Source organism: Canis lupus, chromosome 20, assembly GCF_048164855.1.
Source record: "Canis lupus baileyi chromosome 20, mCanLup2.hap1, whole genome shotgun sequence".
NCBI classification, from domain to species: Eukaryota; Metazoa; Chordata; class Mammalia; order Carnivora; family Canidae; genus Canis; species Canis lupus.
In genome coordinates, this window is record NC_132857.1 from 51,014,259 (window position 1) to 51,031,485 (window position 17,227).

At 38.3% G+C, this 17,227-nt stretch overlaps 1 long non-coding RNA gene across 6 annotated transcripts in view; it reads right to left on the reverse strand.

Annotated features, from left to right (window-relative positions):
* The window catches only part of LOC140612128 (uncharacterized), a 46,288-nt gene extending 29,335 nt beyond the window's left edge, over window positions 1–16,953 (reverse strand). For 3 of the 6 annotated variants that reach the window (XR_012013435.1, XR_012013437.1, XR_012013438.1), the window contains exons 1-3: window positions 13,246–13,560; window positions 4,772–4,931; window positions 2,838–2,901 (exon numbers count right to left, since the gene is read on the reverse strand). This is a non-coding gene — a long non-coding RNA (uncharacterized lncRNA). Of the gene's footprint in view, window positions 1–2,837; window positions 2,902–4,771; window positions 4,932–13,245; window positions 13,561–16,728 lie in introns of those variants that run through there. The other 3 variants (XR_012013440.1, XR_012013439.1, XR_012013436.1) reach the window with 2 other exon arrangements.
* Between the last annotated feature and the right edge of the window lie 274 nt (window positions 16,954–17,227).

The following is a 17,227-nucleotide window of genomic DNA, read 5'->3' on the forward strand; positions in this document are numbered from 1 at the left end:
AATGTCACTATAAAGTTAAATAAATGGCAGCTGAGGGAGAAATGAGTAAGGAATACAGGGAGGGGCTAGAAATTTTAAATGAAATTTCAAGTGAGACGTGAGATTTGAAGAGACAGTTGGAGCAGAGAGAGCCCTCTGACAGAGAAGAGGAGAACTTGGGGTCAAAGTACTGTAAGGGGAAAATACAAAGGTAAAATGGGCAAAAAAACGATTGGGAACTGTTTAAAATTTTGGACTTCAAGCAATCCAATGTAATGGAGTGGTTTAATTTTAAGGAAAGAAAAACAACCATAATTCAGAAAGAGATGGCGAAACAGTCCCCGAAGGGGGTGTGGGGGTAAGGTCCGGTGGTGATGTGAGTGGTGTGAATGATAACCCCACACATTCAGACACTTCAGATGCATCTGAGAATAAATAAATGTAGCTGGAATCAAAGCTTCTGGCTATAATGACATGGATTTTTACATTCTTGTTCCTCTTTCTTGAATCAGATCCAAGCCAAACTCCCTAAACCCCTGATATGCTGACCAGAAAAACTCACATTTTCCCTCAGAAATGTTAATCAAAGGGTTTAAACTTACCTCCTTTCAAAGCCAGTTGGTTGGGATCTTCCCAGTTTTATCAGTTATCCCCCTACCTGCCTGGATCTGTGTTTTTGTTTTTGAGGGGGAACAAAAAATATGAGAGAAGCTGGTATAGTGACCTAAAGTCACTCTTTCATCTTCCTTTTGTTGAAATGATACGCAGATACCCTGGGGTAAGGTGGGAAATCCTATTCCAACGGGATGGAGTCATAAACTCTTATGGAATGTCATTGTCACGGGCGAATTCAGATATTATTTCAATAAACTCCTTTGAGCAACATAATCTATGAGTTTATTAAAAGACCCTCAGGTTTATTTGGTGGACTATAAATAATCTATATGCTCTTTCAAACAAAAAAATTCAAATGGCAGCGCAAAGGCATTAAGCTTTCCCCTCAAGTTACATTAGGAGTGGATCTGTTTGCTGCCAACGCAGCCTCCTGATACGCTAGCAGGGGCTGGATCGGTTCCTAATGTAGCTCTATGAGAACAACAACTGCATCTGGATTTCCCACAGCCTCTGAATGAGTGGTGGGTGAACCAGGGTTCAGAAGCACACAAATAAGCTGAGGCTATTTCTTTCCGCCTCGTCAAAGGGGGCAAGTGAATTTCATTTGCTTCTCCTTTGTGTCCGTCCACAGAACTCTTGGTCACCTTCTGAAATTCCCTTTGCTTCCCAACAACTTGGATTCTCTTCCAGCCAATGCTACGGCCCCCCTGCCCCCTGCACTCTCTCTCTCCCTTGCTGCCCTGTCCCCTCCCTCACTGTCTGGGCTTCCTCACTCACACCTACCTTTCTGTTCTACCAAGTTGAATAATGACAAATAAAACTTGATAATTTCCTTCTCCCCTAGAATGCAATCTTTGAAATCCTCTTGGGGTGCATTTTACGGATTCTAAAACACATAACGTGCTTCTCAATAACCTGAGGTCTCGTTCAAAAGCTGGTCCAGATTCAGAAAAGACACTATCTTGAAAATGTTCTCTGACAGGATGAGTTTTGTGAAAGCAGGAATCTGACTGCTTTGTCTTTGCATTTCCTACCTAACCTAGCCCCTCTGTTTTGTCTTACACAGAATGAAGCAAATGCATGAATAAACTGGCCATTTGGGGATCAGCTGAGGGACATGACAACATATAAATACATTAATAAATAACCCGGAGGTAGCATCTGAATATAAATAAATTAGTAAAAACTATAAAAAAAAATACATTCAAAAGGTAAAGTTAATTATAAGCAGTCAAGAAAACACTTGGGGCTGACAGACTAGAAGCCTTGGGGGAAGAGGGATGACACAGGGCAAAAACGGACCCAAGTCAACTCTGTTGTAAATGGAGATAATGCAGCAGAGAAAGTGATAGTTGGAGCAAATATCCAGAGTATTAAATAAAAGGAGATGGCGAATTCAAATGGAAGGCTGGTATAAAAATATTAACTTTGAAAATAATGTCATTGCATCACAAAAGAAAGACTTAGACCTACTTTTTCCCAAAGCAGTTTGTCCTTTCCTAATTAGGATCCCATGCAGTTACTGCTAATGCATCCTAATTCATCAGTGGTAAGTGGGCCTGATTCTAAAGTAACTCTTCCCAGTGGCATCAGAATAGAATTCTTGGGAGCAGAATAGCATATTCTAAAAAATAAAAAAAAAAAGCCGACTAAAAATCTACTTCTGAGAACCAAAAGAGTTAAATGTTGATGAATATGAACTCCGTGGAATTGACAGGTACCTGGACCAGTGTGTGGTGGGTACACACTCAACTAACTGCAGGATCGCTCTGTTGTACTCTGGCTTTTCTACTGCTTATTTCAAGTACAGTTTATGGAACCTCTTGTTCCCATTGTCAACTTATGTTTTCCCCCAGAGTTTAATTTAATTTATTAAATTTATGAATTTTATAAATGCATTAAGTAACAACAGACTAATGCCTGTTGGAAAAAAATCTCAAGTATCAGCCTGTTTCTAAGGAATTAATTAATTACAGGACTGATTTTTGACATTGATCTGTACCCTTCAAAAGATGAGATAGAGGGACATGCAAAAAGAATAATGAGAAAAGGTATTTGCATAGTCTCAAAGTATTATTGCTTACAATGGAAAAACATAGTAAGTTTATGAGGGAGAACTCCAGAAAAACACTACCTTAACCAAGTGATCAAGGTTAATATTACCAGTTATGAGTCATATCCACATCGATACACCTCAGTATGATGACTGAGAATACAATTTCATTTCTGTAGCATATTCTTACCAAAAATGCGTAACTTCAACTTCATCATTGTGAAACATCAGTCAATTCGGAATTGAGAGACATGCTACGAAAAAAAAAAAACAGCCCATCAAAATGTTCTTTAAAAAAAGTCAACATCATAGAACTCAAGAATAGACTGAGGAATTGTCACAGAGTGGGAAAAAAAATCAATAACCCGACACAATTAAATACAATGTGGGATCCTGGATTGGATCATGGAGAAACAAGTGATACTTAAATATGGACTGTAAGGTTAGCAAAAGGTGTCATACCAATGTGAATTTTCTGGTTTTGATCATTGTACTATGGTCATGGTCATTTTTGCAACTTCTCTTTAATTCAAAATTATTTTAAAATAAAAAGTTTTGATAAAGAGTATAAAGTCGAATGCAGGCAGTCTTTCATAAATGTTTTTTTTTTTTAATTTTTATTTATTTATGATAGTCACACACAGAGAGAGAGAGGCAGAGACATAGGCAGAGGGAGAAGCAGGCTCCATGCACCGGGAGCCTGACGTGGGATTCGATCCTGGGTCTCCAGGATCGCGCCCTGGGCCAAAGGCAGGCGCTAAACCGCTGCGCCACCCAGGGATCCCCATAAATGTTTTTAAAGCAGAAATCTTCTATAATTAATGATTGGGAAGGTATATGAGAAAAGAGTATGTGTAACCAAGAATTTTAAAGTCTATTAGATTTGTTATTAGGGAAAACTGAGCTTGTGTTATAGAATGGCATTATTAAATATTTATAAATCTCCATCTATACTTGGGAGAAAAAAAAAATACAGACTTAAATGGAAGCCTTCATGGCAATTTGAAAAGTGAACTTTCTGTCACTAGTTCAGAATTTTATTCCCTGTGCTCAGAGTGGCTTATGTCTACTGAGTAAAAGAAGGTATGAATATTTTCAGAATGACTTCTAAAGTCATTGTCTTAAAAAAAAATAAAATAAAAATAAAGTCTTTGTCTTTTCTATACCTGTGGACTCACTGAGACTTACCCATACACCACTCCAATCTTCAACACTCCCTAGCCCTAAATACATATTTCCTCCACCGATTACAGGTTATGAGCTATCCCCCCAAAACTAACATGCCAGAAAACTGGAAGCCATTTCAGTAATATTACAAATTATCCCCATAACCTCAGTCTATTCATGAGAAAATCATCCAACAAATCCCCATTGAGGGACATTCTACACAATGCCTGACCGATACTCCTTTAAAACTGTCAAGGTCAACAAAAATGAGGAAAATCTGAAAAAGTGTGAGAGCCAAGAGGAAAAATCTGAAAAACTGTAGCAGTCAGGAGGAGTCTGGGAAGACATGACAACTAATACAACGTGGAATCCTGGTTAAGATTCAGAGAAAAATGACAGTAGGAGAAAGCAGAGGAAATCTGAATAAACTATGGACTTTAATTAACAGTAATGTACAGCTGACTCTCAAACGACACAGATTTGAACCAACGTGGGTCCACTTATACACAGATTTTCTTTTCAATAAACACACACAGTATTGCAAGCATATGTTCCTTATGATTTTCTTAATAACATTTTCATTTCTCTAGCTTACTTTATTGTAAGAATATAATATTCTGTTTCATATAACGTACAAAATAAATGTGAGTGACTGTTTAGATTATCAGTAAGGCTCTGGTTAACTGCAGGCTATTAGTAGTTAAGTTTTGGGGGAATCAAAAATTATTATACAGGGCATTGGCACCCTTGACCCCTGCATCATTCAGGAGTCAACTGTACAAATATCGTTTCACCACCTATAACAAATATACCATCCTGGTGTAAAATGTAGGTAAAACAGGTATGGGATATATGGGAATTTTCTGTATTATCTTTGCAATTTCTTTGTAAATCTCAAACTATCTTTAAAAAAAGTTTAAAGAGGTCAATGTAAATAAAGTACTTTTAATAACTCACTTTTAGGAGTGCCTGGATGGCTCAGTTGATTAAGCATCTGCCTTCACCTCAGGTCATGATCTCAGGGTCCTGGGTTCGAGCCCAAGTTGGGCACCCTGCTCAGTGGGGAGTCTGTTTGTCCCTCTCCCTCTGTCCTTCACCCTGCTTGTGCACTCTCTCTCTAATAAATAAATAAAATCATTAAAATAGTAATAATAATGTCATTTATATAGAAATATTTTAGCATATATAACAAATTTCTCTACTTCTCTAAACAGCTGTTTAAATCATAATTTAATATTTTCTTTAAAACTAGAGTACAGGGACGCCTGGGTGGCTCAGTGGTTGAGCGTCTGCCTTCGGCTCAGGGCGTGATCCAGAGGGTCTCAGGATCAAGTCCCACATCGGGCTCCCTGTGGGGAGCCGGCTTCTCCCTCTGCCTGTGTCTCTGTCTCTCTCTGTGTCTCTCATAAATAATAAATAAATAAATAAATAAATAAATAAATAAATAAATAAATAAATATAAAAATAAAAACAAATCAATAACATTGGAGTACATTATGAATATCAGTTTTTATCCCTTACTATACTACAATTCTTATCTTTTCCTGACAGTCTGAAGCCAGTGTGCACTTCTACTGCCTGTTTTAGCAAAGTGCCCCTGTTAATATACATCAAGCATTTAGAAAGGTGCCTGGAACATATAAAGTTTACAGTAACATTAATATTATATGAAGATAATTGTCATTCACCCAATGTAAGCAGATTATAAGCTTTGGATTTTTCTCGTGACAGTGAACTAGTTGTAATCCATCCATATTCGCTCTCCTGGTTGCTGTTGTGACCAAATATCGACATTAGTGAATGGTCAGTCAAGGTAAGAAATTAGGTCTTTGAGCATGGAAGAGTGAAGTCAGATGATCTAAGAGGAAATTACACCCCTGTTTTAGGTCCCACTGGCTCCATCAAATAAGCATGGGGGTCCACCCATATCCCTCTGCCTCACCACCACATACTCACACCATCCTCTGTATCTCTAGACTCTATTGACTTGCCTCCATTCCCAGGATCAAAAATAGACCAAAGATACTACGGAAAACGGACACCACGTCGCAAAGTACCAAAGTGAGCTGACAGGTTGCTTGGAAAGGTGACTGTATACTTACTGCCTTTCTAAACTTTCTATCCAACTTCCAAATGTTCATGACCAAAAACCCTTGAGTCAACTGCATGGAGGAGGTCATGGGGGACCAGTGTGGGTCACTCTCAGGCAACGCTGGATTGGAAAAATCCTTGCAGGGCATTTATAACTACTCCCTGCCTGACTCCTATCCTGCCAATCAAAAATGAGGCAGGCATCCCCTTTTGGCAAGTGGCCAGAGGAGGGTGCTCTGTCGTTAGGGGAAGACCCTCCAGGAAGAGAGGGAAACAGACAAATAAGGATCCTCTTTACTTTCCATCTCCCTTCAAACCTGCAAGTGGAGCCGTTGTGGTGTTTCTCCTTTTTTGTCTCATCCTGTCACTCTCTAGTCTTTGAACAATAGAGGCAACAATGGTCTTGTCTAAATGATTTCACAGGCTATTATTCAGACACTCAACTTTTAACATTTCAATTTTGTCATTCTGTTTCCACACAAAAGGTGCACTTCTACAGTATAATGTTCTCAGAATTATGTCAATGAGCAGTAATGGCTTTTAACATTAAGTTGATCATTAACAACTACATTATCTGAGGCATAATCAGTACTTGAGCCTTTTGTGAGATTATGACACTACGGAATTTGAAACTAATAGGAGGATGCACTCATAACAACATATACAAATATTTACATGGTAATAAAAGGTTAGGAAAAGCAAACATCTAAAACAGTATACTGAGTAAAACTATGAACTCACATTTTATTTACCAAAGGTGAGTCTCCAAAGGAGAAAATAGATGAGCAATATCTCTTCAACAACATGTCTTTGTTCATAAAGGTTTCCATATTGTATGCAAACACTCTATAAAGGTGTAATTTCAGTGGAGCTTTATCAGAAGGGCATATTCCAAAATGTTTGTATTTTTAAGGCAGTGAAAAAATAGGGGATTCTATGTTCTAAGTATTATTGTATCTTCTCAAATTTTCAAAATTTTTGGCAAAGAATGCTTATTGACAATCTTGGGGTATTGTTTTTAAAATTGTTTCATTCTCCTTCCCCTACCCCACCCCTTCTCTTACATAAGAAATCACCCAGGGATGGGACGCCTGGGTGGCTCAGCAGTTGGGCGTCTGCCTTCAACTCAGGTCATGATCCTGGGGTCCAGGATCGAGTTCTGCATCGGGCTTCCTGCGTGGAGCCTGCTTCTCCCTCTGCCTATGTCTCTGCCTCTGTGTGTGTGTGTCTCTCATGAATAAATAAATAAATCTTAAAAACAAAAGAAATGTTTAAGAAATCACTCAGGGAAGAATTGTGTGTATTTGCCTACAATCCAATGGTTGCAACCACACGGCATCACAATGGCATTTGAGACACAGGAGAACAACCACAGTGGTGACACCACGTTCTGAAGCCTGGAGACAAGCCCAAGTCTAAATGGACCATGTCTTATGTATGATTTTGGATCTTGATTTGAATTCATTAATTGTAAAGAGGAAATATACTTCATCAAAAAATCAAGCCAGTGCTCATATAATCACAAAAAGTAATGCATACGCTATTTTTATCCTTTGAAAAAGTAATCAAATTTCCAGAAATATTTCCTTTAAGAAATTTCTAAATCCAGAAATAACTTAGTACACAAAGAAGTTTATCATAACATTACTTACAACAGTGATTATCAAACCAACCTAAATATCCAGAAAGAGAGGAATGGTTAAGAAACCATTTTCACACACGATGAAAGATGGCATAGCCGTTTACCCAAATAATAATGATAAGGAAATTATTTATAAAATTAAATGAAAAAAGACAATTACAAAGTTGGGAAGAGGGAAGTGTCAACCACTATGCATAGGAAAAAAAAAAGAGGAAATGGGCTGAAAGAAGAAAATATACCAAACAAATAGTGTGTTTTTCTTGGTAGTAGTTTTTTCCTATTCTTCTTTCTCTTCTGTACTTCTCTGTATTTCCAAATTTTCTCCTAAGAGGATATATTATTTTTTACAACTAAAAAAGGATGCATATTTTACTCTGCTGTTTAGTTGTCCTTATTGGACGATACTGAAGCAAATATACATCCAACAAGAACAATGTGCAACAACCATGGTGTTCATCCTCCCAAACGTTGAAAAGCAGTCGTTTGATCCAAAAATACAGAAACTTTGTGCAGAAGGCATGTGTCATTTGTGTGACTTCATCTTGGCCCCAACTCTTCCCTTCACTGCTTGGCCTCATCCACACTGATAAATCAGTATGCAGAAGGCTTTGCTTCAGCTCACTCTGGGTGGAGGGAGCTCATTTCAGTACACACTTACCTTTTCTGAGCCTGTCTCCCAACATCAACACAAGAGGTTTTATTTAAGGAATGGAAGTAGCATATTTTGAGGAAGAGTGGACAGCTTTTATTGCCTCCTTCCAGGAACCAGGGAAGCATCTAAAAGAATGCATGTGCTCTGACTGCAGGGAGGGAACCTGATATGACAAGTTGTGGTGCAAGAAGGCAGATGGACAGGAGGGGTTGTTCAGCACACACTCATTGCTCCAGTCAAAGACTTCAACTTGCTGACCTTTGTATATGTCTCATTCCATCTGTCTCCCTTTGCCTGATGTATTTTTTTTAAGATTTTTTTTATTTGTCCATGAGAGACACAAAGAGAGAGAGAGAGAGAGAGAGAGGCAGAGACATAGGCAGAGGGAGAAGCAGGCTCCCCACAGGGAGTCTGATGCGGAACTCGATCCCAGGACCCTGGGATCACGTCCTGAGCTGAAGGGAGATGCTCAACCGCTGAGCCACCCAGGCGTCCCCAGACACTTTACGTATTATTTCTCCCTCCTGGAATACTCTCTTATCCTAGCATTCTTACTCAAGCCCTGCCTCTATTTTTCTTTTAAACATAGCCCATTTAAAAATAATACATATGAGAAAGATAGATGGATATCTCACTTATAGTCCTGCTTTTGCTCCCAGAGGACTCTTCCAAAATGTTCCAACTGAAAACCCCACTTCAACTCTGTAATTTTTCTTACTATTTTTCATTTCTCAATTATATATTGGAAAAATACTGATATACAGAAGTACTATGCCAAAATTATATTAATAAAATATGGGTGAGGTTCATTCTCTTGGATATATTCTTTAAAGCTTCAAAGATATAGGAAAATGTTGTGAACTATAAAACACAGGGATAATGATTTTAGTTATGACTACTTCTGAAGTTCTGAGAGTTTCTTATATGGATGCATATTTAGCTCTGTTGCTCTTTTCTGATTTTCAATCAGTATTTCTTCAAAATACTTAGAAAAATAAAGCTTACATTTATCTTTGATATAAGGAAAGAATAAATGTACTGAGAAGATGTAAGAACAAATCAACCCAGAATCCATGGGTAGCCAGCCTAGCAGAACACAAGTCACTAAGCAGCAACCAGCAGCTTCTTTGAAGAACAAATCAGTTTTTCTGCTGATCAGTTTAATCACTTTCTGTGATAGAAGGAAAAGACACATGCACAAACAGGACATCTTTGATATCATTTTATCATCTTCAGGAAGCTTTTAGTCTCTGACTTCTACAGTACTGGTCAGAGTTGTCAGCAGTCCTGAAACACTTACCAGAAAGTGACCATCTACATCCCCCCTGAGTGGCCCATATTTGCATGAAGCCCACATTTCTCCTGCACACAGAATCCCACTTCCTGTCACTCAGTATGTTTGTCCTCTCTCCATTCCAAGAAGCTCAGCCATGGGAAGGCTGTTCAGTGAATGCACTACCATGACCTTCTTTCTTTCATGATACCATTAAACTATGAGTCAGGTACTATGAGATTCACTAGCGGAAAAATCATAGACAGTGCCCTCAGGTTATTTCCAAAAATTATCTCTGTGTTATTTATCTGTCGCTGCATAACAAATTGCTGCAAAACTTAATAGCTTCAAACAATGAAAACTATTTATCACAAAACAAAGATTTTGTGGGTCAGGACTCAGTAACCTCTCAGATGGACCATTCAAGCCTGAGACTTCTCCTGAAGTCATAGTCAAAATAATGACTTGAGCTGCAGTCACCTGAAGGTTTGACTGAGGCTGAGTGCTCCATTTTCCAGCTGGCTCATTCCCATGGCCAATGAGTTGATAAGAGGTTTCAATTTCTCTCCATTGTGGCCTTTCCAGAAGGCTGCTCAATAAGAGGATTGAGCTCTCCTCAAAGCGATACAAAAGAACAAGATAGGAACCAAGACCTTTATGACCAAAACTGGGAAGACCATTATTTCCACTGTATCCTACTGGTTACAGAGGAGTGACTCTATCCAATATGGACAAGGACTCTGCAAGGGCATGACAACAAAAGGCAAAGATCACTGAGAGTCATCTCGCCATTGCTTGTGAAACCCTCCATCAAGATGTGGAGTTGTTCTTTGACCAATTTGAATCTTTGACGTGACCTATGAATGTTTTGAACAAATGAATGCAGTGGAAATGATGCAATGCCAGTTCCAAGTCAAAAGTCCTTTAAAAAGACTGGCAGTTTTGTTTTCTTGCCTTTTGGAGCCCTGAGCCATTAAATAAAAAGTTCAGGTTACACTGCTAAAAGGATGGCAACATGAAGATATATTGACATATCAGGCATATGTGTAAAAAAGGCCATTTTGGTTGATTTTTCAGATGACTAAAATCACATGAGAAACTCTAATTAAGAATCACCAGCTATGGGCAGCCCAAGTGGCTCAGCAGTTTAGCACCGCCTTCAGCCCAGGGCCTGATCCTGGAGTCCCAGGATCAAGTCCCACATCAGGCTCCCTGCATGGAGCCTGCTTCTCCCTCTGCCTATGTCTCTGCCTCTCTCTCTGTCTCTCTCTGTGTCTCCCATGAATAAATAAATAAAATCTTAAAAAAAAAAACAAACAAAAAGAATCACCAGCTAAGCACCACTAACTCATAGAACTATGACACCTTATATAGTAAATTGGTGTCTTTAACCCCTAAATTTTGATATGCTTTGTTATGTAATGACAGGAAATCAGACAACAGTTATACAAGTTTTTGTTATTCATTTTTTGTATTTTCTGCACAACCTTTACATCACAACACAAATTCCGCAATAGCAGGAAACATACCTAGATTACTACAATGGTCACCTAACTGTTTTTTTACCTTATTCTTGCCCCTAACTTTCCACTCCCCAAATAGCAGAGTGACCATCATTATAACATGTATTAAAGTCTTTTCTGATCCCCAGACTAGGCTATGTTTGTATTATATATTATCATTGCTGTCTATATATCTATTTCATAATATTCATTGGACTGTGTTTTTAATTACAATTTGCATAATCACTTTTTAATGTTGGCATCCCTCACTACATCCTAATCTCTGATAGACAAGGCACATAAATCTCTTATTCATTGGTCTAGCCCCACTTTTAAGCACAGTGCCAAAACATAGTAGGTGTTCAACAAATATGTGTTAAATGAATCATTTTCAAAGTATCTGTGCACTTTACTTGCTTTTGTAATAGAAATTTATTTTTTAATGCTTTTAGTTTGCTTCTTTGGGTTATGTCCAGTGGCAAAGAAAAAAACAAAGCTGATTAATGTTATAGATAATTTTTCACAGGTTTCTAGAAATAGGCCATGAAAATAACCACCTGAAATGTGATATCTACTGATCTCTATTTTTTTTTAAGATTTTATTTATTTATTCATGAAAGACAGAGAGAGAGAGAGGCAGAGACATAGGCAGAAGGAGAAGCAGGCTCCATGCAGGAAGCCCGATGTGGGACTCAATCCTAGAACTCCTGGATCACGCCCTGAGCCAAAGGCAGATGCTCAACTGCTGAGCCATCAGGTGTCCCTACTCATCTCTTTAAATCATTGGGTTGACTTTGTATTCCCTTTAAGCAGAGATATAGCCAGTCTTTATTGTGACCAAGTCTTCGGATTCTACGCAGTTCATCAATGTAAAATAAAAAATAGTTTGCCCACTCTCTTCTTCCAGTTCTTATTTGACTTTCTAGATTTACTATAATATTGCATTTTTCTTTAAATACTGATTTTCTACTTTCTGTGTTGCATATTTATATTTACTAACTCATTTAGACTAGGAAGAAAAGATTCTCCAACTCTTTCCTTCAGTGACCTTGGAAAGAATAAAGCCTTGGCTAATAAAATTATACCAATCCTAGAAAATCAAAATCACTACCCAAAACTCTTCAACACTAATAAAAAATGGAGCCAGACAGACTGCTTGGTAAAGCATATGCTAATAAAGCACAGAAGTGGTTAAACACAAGGACGTTTCCCTCTATAGGAGACCAAAGGCCCAAATAGTCAATAACAAAAATTTTAGCCATATGTGCACTTATGTAGAACAGATTATTAATGGTTATCCTCCATAAATATAAGAAATGAATTACAATAAATCTGAATAATTTTAAATTATTTTTCTGAAATCACAGCCATTAGACAGTGATGATCATTCAGTGGAAATATTCATCAAGATACATGTATGACAGAAATACCAAGTTCATTCTGCAGTGTCAAGGGGAGGCAAATTCTACAAATGCTTATATTCAAAAAGATTTTCAGAGTCATTACATTTTTTTGGACAACACTTTTAGCCTTCTTTTTTTTTTTTTTTTTCTTACATATGCTTCTAAATCTGTGTTTGGAATCCAAATTTTAAATTTAATTACAAGCAGAAGAAAATGCCTACTTAACATCCAATTTAGGCCTAAATTACCCTTAAATTTATAGAGATTCATGGAAGTTTAAGGTTGGAAGTTTTTTAAAGTTTATCTAACCCAAAGTTTAATGTGCATCAAACAGCTTCTCCAAAGGCAGACCACTGGGTACTACCCTCAAAGTTTCTGAATTTCCGGGTCTGAGGTAAAGCCTGAGAATTTGCTTCCTCAAGGAGTTCTCAGGTCATGCTAATATGACTGGCTCAGGGACCATGCTTTGAGGATCACTGAGCTCACCCACCTTTAAAACCTATAAATAAAGAAATAAAGGCCTAGAACACTTGAAGGAGTGGTTGCAGGATTCTGCTATAATCAGTGGCAGAAATGGCATGAAAGGGCAGAAGGAGGATGCAGCGTTTCTACTTCCAGGTAGAGTTGCCTTGGATTCGACTTTCCCAGCGTGAGGTGTACTCAACACCATTTGAGGTGTTGATGAATAAGCCAAAGAAAAAATAAGTCACAGCAGAGGAAGAGTGAGGGCAACCTAAACATCCTCTCTCCCAGATGACCAAATTAAAGACATGCAGGACCGCCCCCAGAACGGGATGATTCAGGTATTTCTTTGCGGCCACTACTCTGCTTTTGAAGTTCATTTCCCTCTAAACATCTAAGGACTTACTTTGCATTCTTACATCGCAACGTCTTTGTTGATAACTTTTCAGTAATTCCATTACGGCAAATCACAGGGCTGTCAAATCTTCAAGGATCAGAAGATCACGAGTTGACAAGTAGCAGATGCACAGAAGAAGTTTTAAATAACGTGCGTTCATTCCCCATGTGGAGCCAAGTAGAATACCTATTACTCCATGATAGTAAAAACCAGCCGGGAAGTAACAAAGAATGGAGTTGTGCCACGATATTTACTCTTTCTCCCACTTTTATTCAGTGAAGAATCAAAGAATTCAGAAGAAAGAAAACTCGTAGATTTTCAAACAAGCTGTTTCTGTTTAAGGACAGAAGTTTCTGTTAAAATTTAGTATAATTGTGATGTCACTGAGCACAGAGAAAGCTGCAGGCAAACAGAACATTCTCATTGTAATACCACTACTGTAGGCATATTTGAAACACTATAGCTTCTTTAGACTATAATTATAACTGTTTGTTGCTTCTGTGGTTTCAAAGATAATAGAAGTTGTTCACAAAATTTACACAACACTGATGTGTTGCATATAAAATGTAGACAGTCACGTGTAAAATATCCCATTATATATTTTCTCATAGAGAGAAACAGCTGAGAAACCTACAGACCATCAAATTATGACTCCAGTGTTTCATTACAAGCAATTAGACTCCGGAACCCAAAGGTACAACCAAAATGCGTGGTGTAATTTGGTTAATACCATTAAAGAGCTGGGCCACAGGTGTTTGAATCTGTAGAAAAGAAAAATCCTAGTCGGTATAGGATCTTATTACTCTATTGGTTAACTACTTCTATAGGCAGAGCATCAAAGGTGGAACTAGGGTGAAAATATATGTTAAGTATTTCATGTTAAGAAGTTCAAAATTATACCCATTCTTTCCACTGAATGTCTACTCTGTCTTAGACACACTCCTCGCCCTCAATGGAATCAAACTCCAGCCGAGATGTGGGTGTAAATTCAATCCTTTGTCAAACATTGACCAGTGCTGTAAAGATCTCAATACAACCTGTTAGTAATATTATAGAACAGAGTTGCTTCAGTGTTCCAAGGATAGGGAAATTAGGAAATGAGCACCAATACATGACACGGATCTGAGTCTAGAATAATTAAAAAGTAGTTTCTAATGAGAAAAGAAAGTCACCTGGTGGAAGTTAAAGCTATGAAAGACAGGTTACCCCTCGGAAGACTGTGCTAAGGAATTTGGACAGTTTCCAGATAGTAGGGGCCATGGAGGGTGTTTGAGATCTATGAAGCAGAGCAATTTCTTAGAAAACTCTTTTGGGAAACATAGCTTAAAAAGTGGCAAAACATGAAAGACACCTTTTTGTAATGCCTGAATGAGCTTTTGTAGCAATAAAGGACAACCCAGGAACCAATCGCAAAACAATCCAAGAGGTCAAAGAGAATTGTGGGGTTTGGGTTGGGTTTTTTTTTTTTTTACATGTTTTAAAATTTAAATTCAATTTGCCAACATATAGTATAACACCCAGTGCTCAGCCCATCAAGGGCCCTCCTCATTGTCCATACCTCAGTTACCCCATACCCCCACCACCTCCCCTTCTGCAACCCTTTGCTTGTTTCCCAGAGTTAGGAGTCTCTCGTGGTTTGTCTCCCTCTCTAATTTTTCCCACTCAGATTTGGATGAACTTTTAGCCTGAGGTATCTGCTGGTGACCTAGAACCTAAATTTCAATGAGTCATGCTTTAAAAACATCACGCAAACCTGACGCCAAGGCATGAACACAACAAAACGAATAGGAGGAAACAAACAAACAAAAAATAACAGCAGAAACAACTAAATGAAAGTTAAAGATATAATATGGAGGAGCATCAATAGAATGGGAGGTTAGTTCTATATTTGGGACTAATAAGGAACAAATCTCTCACAAAAGCAATCAAGAAAGTGAAAGAGAGAAGAACGCAATATATACAACATGAGGAATGAAAGGGAGACTTCATTAGTGATGCAGCACATACTAAAAAGATTGGAAACTATCATATCAACTTTACCGCAGTAAATTTGAATGATTTCATGAAACAGAAAATATTCTAGAAAACCATGTAACCAAATATGCTCACAAAGACCCAGAAAAATCGAAATCACCTTAGAACCCTCTCAATAAACTAAAGAAGTAGTTAAAAATTTCCCACAAAGGAAAACATTTCCTTGAAATACTCCTTCTAATGCATTCTACCAAGCTGTCAAGAAGCAGATTATCCCACTTTTTTAGAGATGAAAAAGAGAAGAAATACTATCTAACATATTTGGTGAGACTAGCATATCTCTTACACCAAAACCATGAGGAGTCAGCTTGAAACAGAAAATCATGAGCCAACCTCACATGAAAAAGAGTAGCAACAAACTAAATCCGGGAATATACAAAAAAAGATAATACGCTATTACCAAGTTGTGATTATTTCACAAATTCGAAGTTGATTCAACACTAGAAAACTATGCGATTACTTCATTATACTAAAAGACTAGAGGACAAAGTCAAAATCACCCCAATAGGTACAGCAAAAGCATTCACTGTGATGCAGCCACCATTTAGAATAAAATTCTTTGCAAACCAGGAATAGAAGGGATCTTCTTTAACGCAATAAAAGATATCTACAGAAGCACCTAGGACAACAGTCACACAGATTATCTTTAAAACCAGGAATGTGACAATATTGCTTTCTACCACTACTTCTATTCAGCGTTGTACAGGAGATTCTTAGAATAAGACAAGGAATGGAAATACAGTATATAATTTCATTTATGCACCACTTTTAAAATGACAAAATCAGAGACATGGAGATCAGACTAGTGGTTAGCAGGGGTTAAGAAGGGGGTAAAGACGAGAGGGAAGTTGAATGTGATTCTAAAGAAACAACACGAGCGGCCCTTGTGATGAGATGATTATGTATCTTGACTGTACTAATGTCAATTATTCCAGTTGCGATATTGTACTATATTTTTGCAAGGTGTTACCAATGGGGAAAACAGCATAAAGAATACATGGGATCTCTGTATTATTTCTGCATTTAAATCTACAAATATCTCAAAATAAAAAGTTTAATTGAAAAAAAAAACAGATTTTTCATGGAACTTAACAAACTGCTGCTAAAATGGATACAGAAAAGCAAAGACGCTAAGAATAGGCTAATGGGGCAGGGACATCATCAAAAATGGCAAATTAGGAACTACCGGGCTCCATCCCTTTTCAAAAGCAACTAATGAGCTGGCAAAAACTGTCAGAATGAACTCTTGAAGAACACGGAAATCCAATCAAGAACTTAACAACCAGAGGATAATTTTGGTGAAGAAAGAGACTGCTGCTTTGGAGGGAGAGCGTGCCGTGGCATTTTCAAGTGCCTCTACTCCCCTCCCCGTGCCCCTCAGATCTGCAGCTTGAGGACTAGCCCATACTATACACACTCCTCATGCCCTTTGCTAGTGACAGAGGGACCAATACTGACCTTAATCTCAAAGAGCTGTTCTTTGGGGTCTCCACATGTCTGGCAGGTTCCTCCATGACCAGTGTGAAGACTTCCCTTTGTTTCACCCAATTTGGAGCATTCCCAGGGCTGGGGTGGCTTTCCCAGGCAGCTTTTGCAAAGCATTTAAAGGCATAGGTACTGGGCAGGGCTTGGGCAAGGGAAATACTGGAAACAGGCGATGGGTAGATTGAGAAGTCTGGCAAGGCAGAGGATGGGAAAGGAGATAAATATAGGATAGGGATTTGAACAGCTTCCATGTAGACCAGGGAATGACACACACATGGCCAGGTTGGGATGTATGTCAGAAGCTTCAGAAGACCCAAGCTTCCACTACTGGTGAGCCTTCAATCTCCACATGAGTGGAAACTCTGGACTAAGGCGGAGTTTTAAATAGCATGGCTAAGCATTGAAGGACTGCCCTGACACGGAGCCCATCTACAAAGTAAGTTGTAATGCATATTTGGTCTGTAACTCCTAC